General features: G+C 43.0%; 1 pseudogene; it reads right to left on the reverse strand.

Annotated features, from left to right (window-relative positions):
* Positions 1 to 6,461: 6,461 nt before the first annotated feature.
* The window catches only part of LOC124252221 (60S ribosomal protein L17-like), a 31,781-nt pseudogene continuing 17,974 nt past the window's right edge, over positions 6,462 to 20,268 (reverse strand).

Below are 20,268 nucleotides of genomic sequence, written 5' to 3' on the forward strand. Positions count from 1 at the left end.
TTCTTGCTCATATCCTTGGCCTCTCTGGACCTCAGCTGTCCAAGGTGGGCAGTAAACATCCGATCACATTGTAGGGGGAGGTACGGGGGAGGATGAGAACATGGATTTGCAGAGCCGCCAGGGGAATCACAATTATAACCCCAGCTGTTGTTGTTGTCGGGGTCACTTCCCTTTGACCAGCTCACATAACTGCTGTTCTGCTTCAGTCCGCGTGGTGTTTCTGTATTCCGAAGATAGTCAGATCCCAGAGAGGCGCTCAGCGGCTGCACGCTCCCCCCACCCTCCCTCAGCGGCCGAGGCTGTGCCACTAGGGTGGCTGGCCTGAGGTCAGATCTCCTTCCAGAAAAACAGGGCGGGCAGAGCACATTTCTCAGTAACCTTGCAGACCAACATAGAAGCAAACAAATACCAAAAAAGGCTCGGGGTAGATAATAAAATGTAAATGACATAAATGCAAATTAGGTCATTCACTTTTTTATGAGGCAAGAGAACTACGTGTTTATATTAGAAAGATTACAGTTACACTTGGGAAATCGACACAAGTATTATGGTGGCAACTGTGAAGTCCACTTTTATTTATAAGTGACAGACTATGCCACTGTTTTTAGTGTGTTTCAGACTTCTGTGACTGCTCGCCTAAGAATGGCAGAATTTCCTTTTGCTCTAAATAAATGACAATTCCCGTAGGGGGACTCAGTGAGAGCCATGAGCTGCCGAGAGTCCCAGAATCTGGGGAATGGGCGCCCTGCCCTGAAGGAGGGATCAGTGATGTCAGAGCACCCAGCAAACCACTTACATTTCACCGTCTTCGAATTGCCTGTCTTTCCTTTATCCGATTTTCTAATAGTGGTTTTGCCTTTTTAAAGATTTTTTTAATAGTTGTTATATATGTTTTATGGATCTTGCTATTTTGCTATGTAAATATTGCAAATCATTGCCCCCAACTCTACTTGTTTTTTCTTGTTGCCTCCTCAGTCCATGTGTGAATTTGCTCTGTCTGCCTGGGACTCGCGGGCTTTTCAGACTGTGAGACAACCTCAGAGACATGATGGGAGAAGACTGAAAGAGGAAGGATCAGAGACTGAGAGGGGAGAGCCGAGACTCAGAAGGGCGGACAGGGACTGGAAAGAGGAGGGTCAGAGAGAGAAAGACAGAAACCAAAACGAGGGGGACAGACATCCAGAGAGTTTCTTTCGCGTTTGTAACTTGTTTACGGTGTCTTAGCTTACACAAAAGTTTTTAATATCATGTAGTCAAATCTGCCCGCCTCTTCCTTAGTAAGGCTTCTAAGTTTTTGTGTCTTACTTAGAATGGTCTTACCCACCCCAAGATTTTAAAAAATGCTCTCATATATTTTGTTTTAAAATGTTTCTGCTTTGTTCTTTAGTATGACTTCCACATTTGAATTTTGTTTTTGTATATATATGGGATAGGAATCTAACTTAATTCTTTTCCCAACGGATATCTAATAACGCCACTTATGACATAATTCACCCTTATTCCCCTCCCTTTATCCTCTCATTTGAAATACCATAGTCATCATATACTGAATTCCCGCACATCCACGACTCTGTTTCTGGACTCTATTCTGTTCCATTGAATTATTTGTCTATTCCTGTGCCAAAACCACAATGTTTTAATCACTGTAGCTTTATAGTATATTTTGATATTTGATAGGGCAACTTCTTCACCATTGTCCTTTTTCAAAATGTTCTTGGCTGGGCTTGCGTCTTTTCTCTTCCAGATGAACTCAAGAATGAGCAGTCAAGTTTCATAAAAAAAAAATGAGAATATATCAAATACTCTGTTTCTAAATGTTCCTCCTTTTCTAATTACCAATGTGTTTCTCCTCCTTCCCATTCCCTCTTCCTGGAAGCAGTACATACAGTCATAAGCAAGGCACTCCCAAAATTCTAAGAATTAAACTGTTAAAATACCCATATTCCAAATAAAACTAGAAACATGTGAAAAGCAATAATCATAGACTATTTATGGGGTCAGGAGTAGGAAGATAAAAATCTAATTGGTTAGGCTTAACAAGGTTATTTTAAAAACAAAGAGAATGGGTTGACCATAAAGGGTATTAGTCAGTAATACAAGTACAGTTAAAGAGGCTGAGCATTAAGTGAAACGGGTCAGATGGAGAAAGATAAATATCATATGATTTCACTCATGTAGAAGATAGAAAAACAAACACATAGATATAGAGAACAGATTAGTGGTTATGAGAGGGGAAGCGGGTGGGGGTAGGGTGAAAGGGATAAAGGGGCGCATTTGTATGGTGATGGATGGAAACTAGACTTTTGGTGGTGAGCATAATGCAGTCTATATAGAAGTTGAAATATAATGACGTACACCTGAAATTTATTTAATGTGATAAACTGATGTGACCTCAATTTGAAAAAAAGGATGAGCATGAAAGGAAGCAGAGATAGTGCCCAGCTCACAAGTGGCCGCAATGTGAGGATGGGCAGAGAGTGTAGCATATGCTACCTGTGCTCCCACTTATATCTCCTCAGTAGTGTCCGTTTCGGTGACTACCAGACTGTCTTCTAACTACCACACCTGTGTCTCTTGATCTGAACACTGTCCCTGGCCACCAGAGCTCATTCTGTCTACAAACTCAGTAGGCTGGATATGTCAGCAAATTAAGCACCCCAACTGACCCCGTGGTCAGGAGCATCACTCAGCCAATTACTTGCTAGAGTTGATGGATAAGGAGCCCAGATCAATTGCACCTAGGGTGGTTCTAACAGTGAGATGCACATTGTGCACTGTCTCTCAGAGTCCCCAGTGAGATTAAGTTCCTCTTGCCCACAATAGTAATTCGTGGGACAACATACCTGTTCTTCCTCCCTTCCCTGTCTCGCTGCCTCACTCTGCTACCACTGTTTCCTGGGACCATGTCCCAAACAAACTACTTGCACTCAAATCCTTATTTCAGGGTTTGCTTTTGGAGGGACCCAAACAAAGGGGGTCGGTTCCTTGACGCAAGACCTTAACCTATCCAGCTTCAGTGGCAGGTCTTCCCCTATCCTGGACATCAAGGGAATGGGCTGATCAGAACCTGTGGCCATCAAACTCCACCATCATAAAACTGTCTCCCCTTATTCTGATTCCAAGCTCCCCAAGCAAACTTCTGATTACAACCTGGCTTCCCATGGGTTTTCTATAGAAAAAGAGGGGAGACTGACTAGAAGCAGCAAATTCCAGTCCCCAGGACTTCTGTTTTCTCATTGCCAATGAACACCTGTCAAGTAATTTACCCAGCAAGCTCTTGTGAGCTTGGACTGCAAAACCCTGTTCTGAGCAAGATGGTGCCACTCTCAGTATGGACAAAATTGCATTTCCAAGCCTGAGAGGCTGGGAACCAGACTCTGGACCAAGGTGTCTTCCCAGATAAAGGCTGCTTTATAAGGAACTTAATGGAAGCCACTCAGCCTCTCCTGCCAGCACCTGAGCTGGCCACACACCTTCTTATGGTGGTCAATGGCAGTGCTCCACCTCTCTTAAGCAAAGTAGTAGATAGAGTCACACTTTTTCAAAGCTTCCTGCTCGCTCGTAGCAGGAAAATCTCTATGCACCCTGAAGAATTTTAGTTCCCAGAGTGTTGACAATTCTGGGACCCCATTTCCAGTTAGACTTCTCTCTTTTACCTGAGTCATTCCAGACTGCCGGTTATGGGTATAATAATCAAAACTCTGGATTTGGAGGGACAGCCCAGATTTCAAATATTCTGAACTTTAGCCTTAAAACATTAAAAATTCCTGAAATTCTAAGATTTCAGTGTCCAACTAACCTCTCCCATATTGCATTAATACTGGGAAGTAGCCCAAAACAATTTTTGTAAGATGATGTGTCCTTGATGCTGGTTTGGAACTGAAAATCCTGTTATAGAAGATTCCTGAGCTATGACACACACATCCCTGAGCTGTTTCTAACTCGATCACTCAGTTATTTAGCCAAAAGAATTCTCTATTCAGACTAATTTGATGTTCCTTTTTATACATTGTCTTATGTATCTTAAAGAATAAAACCTCTTGAATTGAAGCTCCCTTACAACAAAGTAAATTTTTTAAGAAAGAAAGGAGAAATAACAAGAGAAAGACAAACCATCATTCATAGAACACATAGAACAGTGGCCCAGTGGCCCATGTGAGAGGGGAGAAGATTCTGGTGGTTGCTGTGGAGCTGTCCACCGGTGGAGGTGCTGACAATATCCTGGAGTTGGACAGGGGCTGCCCTCCTCAAGAGTTGTGAAAGAACCCCCTCTACAGCCCTACCACCACCCCATCCCCAAAGAAATGTGAAATACTGTGAGGATGTAAATAAACATGGACCACATCCCCTGGTGGGAATAGAGAAGACAATAATTGGTTGCCAGAGTCTTCTGAATCTTCTTCGCTCAAATCCAGACATAATATCTGCCCAGGACCCCTTTCCTCTGGATTCTAAACATTCAACATCGTGGCTGCTGTAGATGCCTCCAGAGGATCTTGCAGGTCCCACAGATGCTAATTCTGGCAGACCTAATAGGAAAATAGAACAAGCTGCTGGAGATGGAGAGATTGTGGCCCCAATGCTTCTCCCACACTCTGACGTTCCCTTTCCTTCTCCATTTTCCAACCAAGAATAAGGACCGAGGCCCCACCACCTCTCCCTACTCTTAGGGATCAGAGAAAAAGTTTGATCAGCTTTGAAAGGTCAATTGATTGCCTTGGATGCATGTGACAGGCTGGCTGACTCTGAACAAGTCACTCTTCCCCTCTAGGCTTGGTCCCCTCATATGTGAGACAAGCAATTGCCAAGGACTCAGAGCCCTTTTCCTGTTTCCCTATCCTTGGGCATCTTCCCTCAGTTATCTGCCTCTCTCCCAAGCCATTCACAGCCTCTTTACAAAGAACTCAAGTTCTCCGGCACTAAGCACCCCTGATGTGAGCTCTGGGAAGAGGAACCTGGAGTGGGACCATCATGGATATTGGACGAGCCTGAAAGCCTCGGGTCTGGAGTATATGGGGTGGGGGAGGGTGGCAAGAGCAAGGAAATTCCAAATGTTGGGGAAATCCAGCAATATTGTCTCCCTCTCTTTTTTAAGATAATGCTTTATTTTTATAAAAATGGTACATGCTTATTATAAACAATTCAAACAATGTTGAAGAGCACAAAGAAGATATTTAACAATTTTCAAAATCCCACCACCTCAAAATAATCATGAGTAACACAAGAGAGCATCATTGCACATGAACATCATATTTCTCTACATATACAGAGAAACGGCTAGGTAGGCAGGTAGCTAAGAAGGGAGAGTGGATGGATGGATGGAGGGAAGAATATCGAGAAATAGTTAATTAAAAAATGATCATACTTTACATGCTACTTACTAAAAGGTGTAACATTTAGTTTTCCTTGAATTTAACAAAAGACAAAGGCACGATAGCAAAGCTAATGGAATTGCACAGCTTTATTTATTCTCCACGAGAGATATTATTTCTCAAAGATCCCTCTAAGGTTAAGAAAACATATTACAAAAAAATATTCAGAAACGAATAATTTTTTTAACACGCTTTAATCTTAGACAGTATCAACTGACTGGCTGCTTTACAAGATAAAAAAAGACCCTAAGATTTCCTCCATTTCACCTCCCCCACTTCCCGAATATTATGAGTAATACTGTTTTTTGCTATTTTCGTCTCTTGATACAAGTCATTGGCGGTGTGTACGATCGAGATTAAATGGTGCATGTAATGGAGAAATGCGATGACATGGATGTCTATTATTGACACCAAAGAATAACAAAAAGAGAGGAAAACCTAAAAATTTTATTTGGCTACATAAACATAATACTGATTTCAACCATTTATGCGAACCACTGATCTTGAGTGCCTAATTATTATGTGTCACATGAGTAACTATATATGATTATCTTCAAATGTCAGATTTTTAAATGATAATGAAATAAAATGAGTGGACCAACTATATCATCTCTAAGGATTTTGCAGTGTTATGACTTCTGCCTGGAGGGAGCCCCATCTGAGCTCAGAGGAGACTCGCCCTGTCTCAGAGCAGAGCCAGACTTGATATTAATAACAACAACAATTTCTAACATTGCTTAGCGCTTACTGACTGCCAGGCACTTGGTTAAGTACTTTACATATATTGGCTCATTTAATCTCCCAAAAACACAAGGAGGGATGCGCCAAATTCTTCATTTTAAAAGTGAGGCGGAGTGGTTCAGTAATGCTCAAGATCCCAGAACTAGTGAGTAGGGGACCCTAGGATTCAAATGATCTTCACAGAAAATAAAGCTGGAATTTGAACATTGTTTCCCCAATCTCGGTAACTCACTAGCTGTGTGGTCTTGGGTTAATCATTCACCCTCTCTGGGCCATAGTGTCTTCTATAAACAAGGGACTAATAATAATAAGGACTTCCCTGCCTGTCCTCCAGGGCTTCACTGGGGATCAAGTGAACAGCGCCTGGAAAAGTGCTCTGTAGAGCAGTGTTACCGCGTTCTCCCCTCCAGAACTCAGGATGGCGTGCAGCCAGTGGCCTTGGTCAGGACCCAGGCAGGAATCAGCCTCTGCTGATGAGAAAAACATTACCACGAGGCCACAAAAACAAAATAGTCCTTCTGTCAGAAGACAGATGGGGTAGGCAGGGAGTTCCAATGGCCGTGAAAACTTTACCAAGTTCACGTTCAGGGTGAATTCCAGCAAGATGCTATGTGTTCATTGGGTTCATTGTCAAACTACTATTTGACAGGAGAATTCATTGCATAGAATGTCAAGAATTTTCTCCACTCTGTTGAGCCAGCTCCTTTCTCTGGGGCCCTGAGCACTCATCCTCCCCTAGAGCAGATGCTCTCAGCCTGGCGGAGCTATCAACCTGCCTCTCCAGACGTGATGCCTGAAAGGTGATGGCCAGAGAGAGCCCCTTTCAAAATTTCAGGCAGCATGAAGAAGGAAGACACCAGGCCAGCGTTCCAAGCCCTGCAGGCCCTGGGAGACAGGAGAGCTGGCTTCCGGCTCTGACTCAAAACCGTGACCTTGGGCAAGTCCCTTCTCCTCTCAGGGGTTTTGTTTCCCCATCTATAATACAACGGCTCCCTAGATGCTCTTCCAAGGCCCTTCTAACTCTGCCCTCATGCTAGCTATTCTGGGGCGAGGTGGAGCACAGATATGATTGGCTGTGATTTATCTGGGACATTTCCAGAGAGAGAGAAACCAAGCAAGAATTCAGAGACCACGGACTAAGATAAACTGCAGTTTAAGAACTCCAGCTGACAGCGCAAAGTTATAAATCCTCAGCAATGGGTTTGTAGGGCGAAGAGGAGAAGAGAGTACTGCCAAGAGGAGCATCTGGGGACAGGGGTTTAACAAACGGTCGCTAGGATCCTCTGTTGTATCTGTACATGAGGCACGCAGAGAGACGGAGGGAAGGAGAAGCTACAGAAACTCCAAAGATGAGTAAGACGTGGTGTCTGCCCTCATAGGGAGTACAGTCTAGGGTAAGCGACAGCTGTGGACTGAGCCAAGAGAGGAATGAAGGGGGTGTGGAGTCACTCTGAAATCCTGTGCTAGGGGTGGACTGGTCAAAGGAAGGGGGTCCTGGTCCCGGGGGAAAGCTGGCTAGGCAGGAAAGATAATCTTAAATAGAATCCCAGAGCCTTAGAAAAGAGTAGAGAGCACAGAGGTCTGGGAGTCAGATGGCGCTCCAGTTTCACACCTCTCTGTCAAGCCCTGTTTCTCCAAAGGACTTCCGTTTCTCAGCGAGCAAGAAACAGGAGCCACAGCTCCCCTCCCAACCGCCCCACACCCAGTACCCGAGGCTCGTACCTTTCAAAAGAAGCCAAAATTCCCAAGTCTGGACCCAGATTTGTCACTTGCCCCATCACCCACAGGGCTTCTCTCTCAGAGCCTGGTCAGGGTCCCACCTCCCAGGGAGCCTGCAGGAACAGATGAGAGTCCGGATCTTCCCACTAGATGATCAGGAACACGGGCTGTTTCTGCCTTGCTGGCTTTGCGGGCTCTGCTGCAGTCTAACAGGTGGCCCAGGCGGACAGGGACAGGGCAGTCCATCTGGGACCGCCACTCAGCCCTGCGATGATGACTACAGGGTCCGCCCGTGCAGGTCTTCCTCCTGAGCAAACCTGAAAGGACTCTGTGACCCAGTACTTTGTAAAGGTGGCAAAAGGATCATTTGAAAGACCTGAACCCATCTTATGTTATTAATCATGTATTACAGTTTATTAATTACGGTCACGTGTCAGTTAACAACGGGGATATGGTCTGAGAAATGCATTGTGGGGAGATTTCGTCATTGTGCAAACATCACAGAGTGTACTTACACTAACCTAGATGGTGTAGCCTACTACCCACCTGGGCTATGGGACCACCCTCATATACGCAGTCCGTCGTTGACTGAAATGTCATTATACGGCACATTACTATATAATACACTAATATATGTATATACGTACCTATATTATATGACTTATATTACATAATGTAATCTATATTACATTATGTGTATAATGTGTATATGTGTGTGTGTGTGTATACATGTTTATACACACATACATGATTGTGACTAAAGTACGGTAGCCACGGCCACGTTGGCGGTCTGTGACTAACTGCCCATGCCTCCTCCCCAGTACGGGCTCCAGGTAGAGTTTCTGTGCTGGTCTTATCTGGTCTTCCCTGCCATGACCTCCAGTGTGTCACCTGTTCACCCACTTCTCTATCTTGATGACCCAGCATCAATCCCGCGCAGACCCACAGTAACCCTCACTAGACCAGTCACTTCCTTCGATCAGATCCCATTGACATTATTAGTGATGATAATTCCCCACATCTCCTTTTTTTAAATTTTTAGTTGTAGTAGAACATATATAAAATTTACCAGCTTAACCATTTTTCAGCACCCAGCTCAGTCGTGTTAAGCATATTCACACTGCTGTTCCCCATCGCTGCTTTGCAATTGCCTAGAACTCAGTCGTGAAGCAACAGAGTCCTCATTCGTTGTAAGTAAATTGCTTTCAGGGAGTTGACTCCTGTTTCCTCCTGCACCGGTCTGTGTAAGCTTAAGTGCAGAGGGTTCATACCTCATCACAAATGAACCCTGCCAATGGCTGTTAGAAGTTATCCACACATTTTGCTGACTCCGTGGATAAAAGCAGGTCAAGAGCAGCCAAGAGCCTTAGGCTGGGCTGTGGTATGGACCCTCTTCTAGGGAACCCGGTCTCTCAAAGGGGTCAGACTTACATATGCCTAGAACACAACCAGAGTTGGGTCCTCCGGGGTCAGCCTGGTGGCACAGGGGTTAAGTTCCCACATTCTGCTTCAGTGGCCTGGGGTTCACCGGTTCAGATCCCAGGTGCGGCCATGGCACTGCTTGGCAAGCCATGCTGTGGTAGGCGTCCCACATAGAAAGTAGAGGAAGATGGGCACGGATGTTAGCTCAGGGCCAGTCTTCCTCAGCAAAAAGAGGAGGACTGGCAGTATTTAGCTCAGGGCTAATCTTCCTCAAAAAAAAAAAAAAACAGAGTTGGGTTCACCAGGTCGGATGGGGCGACCAGAGGACTGTGCCTTTCAGAGTAGAAGGTGACTGCCCATGTGGCCCCTGCTTTGACTTTTGGAGGAAGCAAGTTATGTAATGTCAGTCTCTTCATCTGTAAAATGGGAATAATAATATTCACCTTATAGATTATTTCAAAGCTTGACTAATATAATGTACGTGAACTATTTACTTTGAAGTCAGACATAGCAAGTACTTAATAAGTAGAAGAACAGTATTTGTTGTTGCTATTGTTGGACCCCAAACGTCCCCAACCAGGAGTGAAGCTGCTTCAACAGTGGTACTTCTCCCTTCCCCAGCTTATTGCTCCCCGTCAATAACAGGCCCTCACTCCTATGGGTGTGCCCCCCAGGGGGTATCTTGGCTCGCCTATCCCTGGGGCATCCACTACTCTTCATGGCTCTGGTTTCTGCTGCTGCTCCTTGCACCCGGCACCACCACAGCTATGCTGGCATCCTCACAGTGTCACACCAGCTCTCTGCATGTCACACCCAGCAAAGGTATCCTAAAGGAACGTGGCAGGTGCACTAATGTTTTACATTCTTTGTAAAATGGCTTCAATGTTTACTTAGAACTCCCTGTTCCTCACAAGACAGGCTTGAACGAGTCTCTTGGGACTGGGTCAAGAGATATTTCTAAGGGATAGACACCAAGCTGTGTCATATTTTCTGCCCCTTCCTTCTCTGGGTTGTGTGCTGTCCTGAGAGGTCCCTCAGCACCCATGCAGAAAAGCCAAATCTGACCCAGAGCAAGGGACACAACCTAGTCCAAGCAGAGATCCATCATCATAATGGGCTTTGACATCCCAAACACAATCTCCCCAGCACCTCCCTCTATTAGTTATTTATTGCTGCAGAATGAGCAATTCCAAACTCAGTAGCTTAAAACAACAAACATTTATTATAGGCTCAAGAATTCTGGAGTGGCTTAGCAAGGTGGGTCTAGCTCAGGGTCTCCTGTGAGGTCACAGTCAAGGGGTCAGCCAGGGCTGCAGTCATCTGAGGCTTGATTGGGTCTGGAGCAGCCACTTGCAAGCTCGCTCCCAGGGCCCTTGGCAGGAGGCCTCCGTTCTGTGTCATATGGACCTCTCCATAGCATCTCATGACAGAGCCTCCCCTAGACTGAATTATCGAGAGAGAGAGGAACCAAGATAGAAACTGCAATCGTTTATAACCTAATCTTGGAAGCGACATGCTACCACTTCTGCTACATTCTATTGATCACACAGACCTACACTGATGCCAAATAGGAGGGGACTACACAAAGGTGTGAAGACCATGGGGTGGGGATCTGACTTATACGAATCCAGGGCCATCTTGGAATCTGGCTGCCACACACCCTCTGCCTTCTCCTGCTCCAGCCTCTACAGTCTTGCCTGAGAGAAGTCTACCTTTCTTGACGGTCAAACAGGGGACTTCAGGGGCCCCAAGGATGGAGCTAAGCAATGACAAGATAGCACTGGGACCCGGGGATATGTGTGCAAAGGATAGGAACCAGGAAAATAAAGAGCAGGACAGAGGAGGACAGAAGTAAATCAGAGGACATAGAGTCTTGAAAAAGAAAAAAAAGAAGGTCTTCCAATATTGTAGGACAGTAAAATCTGGGACTAGAGAGGAGACTGGATCTTCAGCGAGGCAGGATTGAGAGAAATAAGTGGTTTATAACAACAGAGGTCTGCTTTCCTCTTACACCACCTGTCCATGGCTGGAGGCTCGGCTCCATATCTCCTGACTTGGGAAGCCAGGCTGGTGGATCATCATCTTGTACATTGTCCAAACCACTGGCAGAAAGAGAGATCTGGAGGGTCTTGTATTAGCAACGAGATGCTCTGGTCCAGCAGTGATGCATATCCCTTCCATTCACAACCCTTTGGCCACAAATGGTCTCTTTGGCTCCAGCCAGTCGCAAGGGTGCCCTGAAGTGCAATCTTATCACATGCCTGGAAGAGAGAAGAAGTGGAAATATTTGGGAAATGGCACTAATGATTCCTCAAGGTCTAAGAGAGGAACAAACTTTTCGGAGAGAAATTCAGGCAAGGGACTGGGGTTGGATGCTGGGGCCTAGGCTGCAGTAAAATGAGCCTTCACCAGGGCTGTGCTGTAAAAGGCTCTCTGCCAGTTACTCCATCATCCCTGGGCTGGGTTCATCCTTTGCTGCCTCACACAGCAGTCTAAAGGAGCAAGCATCTCTTGGGTCTTCTGTGTCACGCCTGGGTCATTCCCTAACACCCCCCCACACACACACTGTACCCCTCCCTCACCCAGCCCTTTGATCCAGGGCGAGGATGCCTAGACACCAAGTCACACACCCACTCACTTTCATGTTTCAAAGCATGGCCAGATCCTTGGGATCCCTGTGGACAGCCCCCAACCCACTTCCCAGAGATGAGTACACCTCTAGCCCTAGCCTGACTTCCTGACCCTGGTTCTTGGTAGGCAGATCCAGGCCAAGGTCCCATCAGACCTGAGAGGTCCCTGGAGAAGTAAGGTCCTTTCCTCCCTAGGCCCCAATTCTCCCCCTTTTGACTAGAAGCTCAGCTCCTAGGAATGTCAAGTTCTCACCCACACTAGCCAGCCCAGTCCACCCAACCCAGGCAAAAGTCCCGTCTGCACAGCAGGCCTTTCACAAAAACCTAGAAGTGGCTGTGGGACAACACGGTGTAACACTCTGGCCTGTCTCTTGGCAAACTCCATATGACCTCTTCACACTTATTTTTTACATTCTTACTTCCAAGAATGGCTCAGGTTAGAGCTGGTTTAGTTATTGGCCGGGTCTCAGGACTCCATTGGCTCACTTGCAGATCAGGAAATATCTGTGGCCCCACAGCAGGAGCCATGCCATCCACCTTATGCTGTAAGCCATCCCTAATAAACGTACAATGAGAGGGAAATCAGTCTGTTCGCGAGGCAAACCAAGACTTCTGGCTTTCCCTTCACCGCCCCCCCCCCCCCCCCCCCACTGCTCCCTAGTCCCTCCGATGGAGAAATTCTGGAGCCAACAGTGCCTATAAGTCCTGACGCACTCAGAGATCAACTCTCCAGGAGGGCCATGTCCACAGAAACTCAAGACACATGCCACATGAACTTCGACGTTAAATTTCCCTCTCAGGGGCCAATCTCATCTCCTGGTTCTTGAATGGAAACAGAGTTACAACAGTAACACTCCAGGAGGAGGCAGAGGGATCCTCTGAACGGGGCAGCCAGGAAGGCCTCCTGGGTTAGGTGGTATTTAACTCAGGCCTTGACAATTGGGAAGATTCTGAGCACATCATGATGATAAGAGAGAAGATTAGTTTAAGGGAACAGCATGAATAAAAGCAAGGAGGTGAAAATTTGGCTAATTAATAGAGCATGTACAATGGAGCCATAGAGATAAGGCTGGAAAGACAGCTTGAAAACTGGTTGTAGAGAGCCTTGAATGTCAGCTAAGGAGTTACCTTGATCCTCAGGCAAGATTCAATACTAATCAGGATAAAGAAGAACCTTAACTAACATCTATAGGACGTTTACTAGGACAGGCATTGGGCCAAATGCTTTATATACATTTTTCTCTCACGACAGCCTAACAAGTATATCTATTATTTTTCTATTTTAAGATGAAGAATGTTGGTTCAGAGAGGTCAAGTTACTCGTCCAAGGTCACACACTTCTAAGTGACGTACCCAGGACCCAAACCCACATCTGCCTGACTCTAGATGCTATATTCTTAACCACTAGTTGAGATTAAATAGTGATGAACAACATACTTACAAAAGTTCCTCCCCATCACCTCAACCTTGGACGGCTTCAGGGGACATGGCAAGGAAAGGGTCAGCCTGAGTCGGACAATTCACTGCAAGGCTCAGGCCTCACCATCTGGCGTCATTCACAGCTGACAGCCGATGTTTCAGGTAGCAGAAAAGGACAGGAAAGCAGCGTGAGGGTCGGGGGGCGGAGAGGTGTAAGTCATCTGTTGGGCCATGGCTGTCTCTGGGGACACCATATTCATGTCGGGCAAAGGTCCAGACTGAACGTGGCCTCTTCCCCACTCTGAGGCTCGCAGAGCTGTCCTGCCAGACCACACGAGGCCTTCTCAGAGGTGCCCTTTGGCAGAAATGTGATTTGTGTCCCCCATAAGGGCCGAGGCCATGGGGGTGTATTCAGGCGCTCCCTTCTCCAGAGGCAGCTGAAACAAGCCATTGCCTCGCTGCGGCACAAGACACCTATGAAGGTCAGTCACATTCTCAAGGCCTCAGGCTGCAGGAAGCCAGGACAAGGACAGATGGGGCGGCCAGAGGGCAGGTGAGGGCAGCAGAGAGCTGGAGGCCGACGCCCGGGAGAGAGCGAGTGACGGCAGCTGGGAGAACTCCTGGAGGAAGTGGGAGGGACACATGGAGGACCTCCATCTGCCAAGGAAATCCCCTCCCCTGGGTTCACACAGAGGCCAGCGCAGGTTGGAGCTTAGATACTAGGGGAGCACGCTGGGAGGTCAGAGCAAAGGAGAAGCAGAGCGATGCCAGAGACAACACCACTAAGAGTCAAGAAGAGAGCCGAAAACATGCTGGAGCGCACCAGGGTCCTGGAGTAGCTCTGAACAAGGGCCAGCTCTGTTCTTCCCCGACCAGGAGAGCAGAGAGGAATTTAGGCAAAAAAGCAAAGAGGAAAAGCTGCCCCGTTCATTTTATGAGGTCATCATAACCCTGATAACAAAACCTGTCAAGAACAGCAAATGGACACCAAAAAAACAAGTCAGTCTCACTTTTAAATGCGGACAGAAAAAATTTGAAAAAACATTAACAAACTGGGTCAAAGCACATTAAAAAATCATCCATGATAGCCAAGCAGGGTTTATTCTGGCAATGTAAGGATGGTTTGACATTAGGAAATACATTAAAATTATACAGTTCATCAATAAGAAAAATAAATCACCCAAATCTAGATTCTGAAAAACATTCGCTAAAATTCTATATCCATTTCTGTTGGATTTTTTTAACTTTAAAATTCTAGGAAGACTAGGATAATCTCTTAACATAATGATGAGTAGCAATATCTTACTTAAAATTGAAATACTGTAGATTGGTCCATTAAAATCAGTAACAAAAAAAGGATGCCTGGTTTCACCATTATTATTTAATATTGTTCTAGAAGTTAAGGCCACTTCAATAAGGAAGGCATGAAACAGAAACAAGAGGTGCTAAAACAGAATTATCATTACTCACCAATGTTATCACTTAGTTATCAATGCTATATATTAAAATTCCAAGATAACTTCCAGAAATAAAATAATAGTCAAGAAGAGCTTTAAAAAAAATCACAGGGGCCAGCCCGGTGGTGCAGTGGTTAAGTGCACACGTTCCCCTTCGGTGGCCCAGGGTTCACAGGTTCGGATCCCCGGTACGGACATGGTACCGCTTGGCAAGCCACACTGTAGCAGGCATCCCACATATAAAGTGGAGGAAGATGGGCACGAATGTTAGCTCAGGGCCAGTTTTCCTCAGCAAAAAGAGGAGGATTAGCAGCAGATGTTAGCTCAGGGCTAATCTTCCTCAAAAAAAAAAAAAAAATCATGGGACCAGGCCAGTAGCATAATGGTTGAGTTCGTGCACTCCACTTCAGCGGCCTGGGATTCTCAGGTTCAGATCTCAGGTGTGGACCTACATACTGCTCATCAAGCCATGCTGTGGTGGCATCCCACATACAAAATAGAGGAAGATTGGCACAGATGTTAACTCAGGGACAATCTTCCTCATGCAAAAAAAAAAAAGAAAAATCACTCACAATAAAAGAAATGTGAAATCAAACAATAGGCAAAGTAAGTTATTTTATCCCCTAGAATGTTAACTATCAAAAAATTTGAAAACATGTCATTGATAGGGCATGGATAAACAGGCACTCTCACACATCACTGATGGTATTGTATATTAGTACAGTCTCCATGAAGAGTAATTTGGCAATATTTAATAATTATGAGTGCACATGCCTTTTAATCCAGAAATTCCTCTTCTAGGAATTTGTCCTACAGACATCCTTATATCTATGTAAAAAAACATATATACAATGTTATTCTTTTCTATTCATTTTTATTACATAAGAAAATGGAAACAACTTAAATATATATCAATAGGAAATTGTTCAATAAATTGTATTATCCATTCAACGGTATACTATGCGGCTTAAAAAAAGAATGAGGAAGAGGCCTGCGCGGTGGCATAGTGATTAAATTTGCGCGTTCTGCTTTGGTGGCCCTGGGTTTGCCGGTTTGGATCCCAGGCACAGACCTATGCACCACCTATCAAGCCATGCTGTGGCAGGCGTCCCACATATAAAGGAGAGGAAGATGGGCACAGATGTTAGCTCAGGGCCAGTCTTCCTCAGCAAAGAGGAAGATTGGCAGCAGATGTTAGCTCAGGGCTAAACTTCCTCAAAAAAAAAAAAAAGAATGGGGAAGCTTTTATGTACTGAAATGGAATCACCTCCAAGAAAAAATATTAAGTGAAAAATTAAAGTACATATGACTGCAGAGTTTGCTGCCACTTATATATTTAAAAAAAAAAAACAGGAAAAGTTATATTTGCATATTTACCAGTTTATGCATAAAATATCTATGGAAGAATACACAAGAAACTGGCAACAGTTATTTCTATCTGTACACTCTTTTCTATAATTTGAGCTTTAAGCCAGGTAAATATATTACCTGTTAATAAATACATTTAATTTTAAGAAAGAAGAGCTGGGGAAAATGGTTACAAAAAGAGTACTGGAGAGCCTTTGCTTTGCCAGATATAAAATATATTTTAAAACTACTATTACTAAACATTATAAAGCTATAATACTGGCAAAGGTACTGGCAAATATGCAAATTAGTAACTTAGGGCATGATAAAACATCAAAAAGTTAATGAGGAAATGTCAAATTATTCAACAAATAGTATTAGGGAAAACTCTTTGCCAAAAAGGTCATATTCTCACCTGGCACCGTACACTCAAATAAACTCCAGATTACTTAAAATTTTAAATGTGAGAAAAAACTATGCCAAAACTGAGTGAACTATGCGTAAGTAGTTAACTGATGTTCAGATAGTGATGGATTTTCTGTTTCGAATGTCAAGTCAACTTCCCATTCCTGGGATAAACCCCACTTGGTCATGACATATTATGTTTTTCATATACTATTGGCTTCAATTCGCTGGAATTTTAAGAATTTTTTTTAGCTCTGTTCATGAGAAATATTGGTCTTTAGTTTTCTTGTAGTATCTTTGTCTGGTTTTGGTATCAGAATAATGCTGACCTAAAATGAGTTAGGCAGTATTCCTCCTCTATTTTTTCTATGAGTTGGTATAAAATTGGTATTATCTCATTCTAAATACATGATAGAATTCACTTATTAAGCTTAATGATCTATAATGATGTCTCCTCTTTCATTCTCAATGCTAGCAATTTATATCTCTTTCATTAGTCTAGTTAGAGGTTTATCAATTTTATTGATCTTTTCAAAGAAGAAACTCAGTTTTATTGACGTGTTCAATTTTATTTTTTTTATTTTATTTGTATTCTATTGCATTAGTTTCTGCTCTTATTTATTTCCTTCTATCTACTTATTTTGTATTCAATTATTTTTTATGGTGGAAGCTGAGATCATTGATTTTTAGGGTTTTCTTTTCTTTTCTTTTCTTTTGATGAGGAAGATTGGCCCTGAGCTAACCTCTGTTGCCAATCTTCCTCTTTTTGCTTGAGGAAGATTGTCACTGAGGTGACATCTGTACCAATCTTCCTCTTTCTTGTATGTAGGACGCCCGCCACAGCATGGCTTGAAGAACAGCATGTGGGTCTGTGCCTGGAATTCAAACCTGCAAACCTGCAAACCCTGGGCTGCCAAAGCAGAGCACACGAACTTAACCGGTAGGCCATGAGGCCAGCCCCAAGGGCTTTATTTTCTAATATTAGCATTTAAAGCTAAAATTAATTTGAAAGCACTCCTTCAGCTACATAACACCAATTTTGATTTGTTGTGTTTTCATTATCATTCAATTTAAATTATTTTATTTCCCTTCTTTGACCTGTGAGTTATTTGAAAGGGTGTCATTAAATTTCCAAATATTTGTGGATTTTCCAAGTATCTTTTTGTTATTGATTTTTAATTTAATTCATTTTTAAAGAACATTCTCTATATGATCTCAATACTTTTAAATTTATTGAGACTTATTTTATGACCCATAATGTGTTTTGTCTTGGTGAATGTTCCACTCGCACTTGAAAAAAATGTGTTCTGTTGTTGTCGGATGTTAATTTTCTATAAATGTCAATTAGGTCAAGTTGGTAGATGGTGTTCAGGTTCTCCTTATTCTTACTGATTATCTGTCTGTTCTATCTATTACTACTGAGAATAGAGTGTTGATATCTCCAACTATAATTGTGGATTTGTCCATTTCTCCTTTCACTGTTGTCGGTTTTTTCTTCATATATTTTGAAGCTCTGTTATTGGGTATATACACAGTTAGAATTCTATCTTCTTGGATGAATTGACTCTTTTATCATTAGGAAATGTCCCTCATTATCCTTGGTAATATTTCTTATTCTGAAGTCTACTGTGTTTGATATTAATTTAGTCAGTCCAGTTTTCTTCTGGTAGACATTTACAAGGTATATCTTTTTCTCCTCTTTTGATTTTAACCCATCTGTGCCTTTATATCTGGAGCAGATTTCTTGTAGACAGCACAAAGTTGAGTCTCTGTTTTTAACTGAAGTCCCGGACCGTTTATGCTTAATGTAATTATGTATAGGTCTGGATGGAAATGTATCATCTTGCTTTGTTTTCTGTTTGTCCCATTTGTTCTTTGTTTTTCCTTCTTTTTCTCTTTTCCTGACTTCTTTTGGATTACTCAATTGCTTTTTCAATATTCCCTTTTGATCTCCACTTTTTTGGAGTTTTTGGCTACATTTATTTGGAAGTACTTTTTTTGCCTTTTGTTTTGAGTGGTTGTTTCATGTTTTCTATACACATATTTTTGTATCTACACACTGTGTATACATATCTATCACAATCTACCTTCAAATAATATACCACTTCATGTGTAACATAGACCTTGTAACAATACGCTTCTGTTTCCCCACCCCATCCTTTGTACTATCATGGTCATATAGTTTGCTGCTACTTATGTTATAAGCACCATGAAACATTCTTATTATTTTTTATTATTATTTTTTTAACTTTTTTTTTTTTTGAGGAAGATTAGCCCTGAGTTAACTGCTGCCAATCCTCCTCTTTTTGCTGAGGGAGACTGGCCCTGAGCTAACATCTGTGCCCATCTTCCTCTACTTCATACGTAGGACGCCTACCACAGGATGGCGTGCCAAGCAGTGCCTTGTCCACACCCGGGATCCGAACCAGCGAACCCCGGGCCGCCAAGAGGTGGAACATGCGCACTTAACTGCTGCGCCACCGGGCTGGCTCCTGTTATTATTTTAAAATAGTGAATTATCTTTTAATAAAATGTTAAAATGAAGAACAATTCTTGTAGAAATACTCACATGTTTACTATTTCCTCCACTCTGCTTGCCTTTGTGTAGCTCCAAGTTTCCACGTGGTATCGCATTTCTTTATCCTTAAGAACTACTTTTAACATTTTTGTAGGGTAGGTGATAGTTCCAAACTCTCAGCTTTTATTTGTCTGAAAAAGTCTTTATTTTACCTTCATTTTTAAATGGATACACAATTCTAGGTTGACAGATTTTTCTTTTAGTACTTTAACGATGTGGTTAGAAACAATCGCTTGTTTTTGCGCTCACTGTTGTCTTTGTCGCCCCATATGTAATGTATCTCTTTCTGAGTTTCTCTGGCTGAGTTTAAGATTTTTTCTTGTCGCTGGCTGTGAAGAATTTGGTTATGCTGAATCTCGGTGTGGTTTACTTTATATGTTTCCTGCCTGGGGTTTGTTGCATTTCTTGTGCCTGTGGATTTACAGTTTTTATTAAATATGAACATTTTTTCTGCGTTCATTTCTTTGGCCCCTGCCCTACTTTAGGCCTCCAATTACACCCATATTAGACCACTTGTTACTGTCCCATAGGGGACAGAGGCTCTAATCATTTTTTCAGTCTTTTTTGTCTCCTCTGTATCACAGTTTTGGATAGTTTCTATTGCTCTGTCTTCATGTTCACTGATCTCTTCACAATGTCCGGTCTGTTAAGCCCATCCAGTAAATTTTTCATTTTACCCATTGTATTTGTCAACTCTGGAATTTCCATTTCATTCTTTCATGTATCTATTACTTCCTTCCTCATTATGTTCATGTTACTCTTTAAATACTTCAACATATTTATAATGATTCTTTAAGTGTTCTTTTCTGCAAATTCCATTATTTCTTTAAGATCTACATCTGTTTTTATTGACTACTTCTTCTCCTACTTATGGTTCTTGCTTCTTCTCATAACTGGTAATTTTTTAATGCTGAGCATTGCAAATATTATGTTGTTAAGTGTCTGTGTATTGTCTTCCAAAGTAAATAACTTTGGATGCTGGAACAGAAAAAGGACATTACTGAAAAAAACTGGTGAAATCTAAATAAAGTCTGTAGTTTTGCTCATAATGTCATATCAATGTTAGTCTCTTAGCTTTAACAAATGCACTACAGTTATGTTAAGATTAGGGTGAGCCGGGTGAAGAGTATACAAGAATTCTCTGTACTATCTTTGCAACTTTTCTGTAAATCTAAAAT

The sequence above is a fragment of the Equus quagga genome, chromosome 14 (genome assembly GCF_021613505.1).
Source record: "Equus quagga isolate Etosha38 chromosome 14, UCLA_HA_Equagga_1.0, whole genome shotgun sequence".
In the NCBI taxonomy this organism is placed as follows: Eukaryota; Metazoa; Chordata; class Mammalia; order Perissodactyla; family Equidae; genus Equus; species Equus quagga.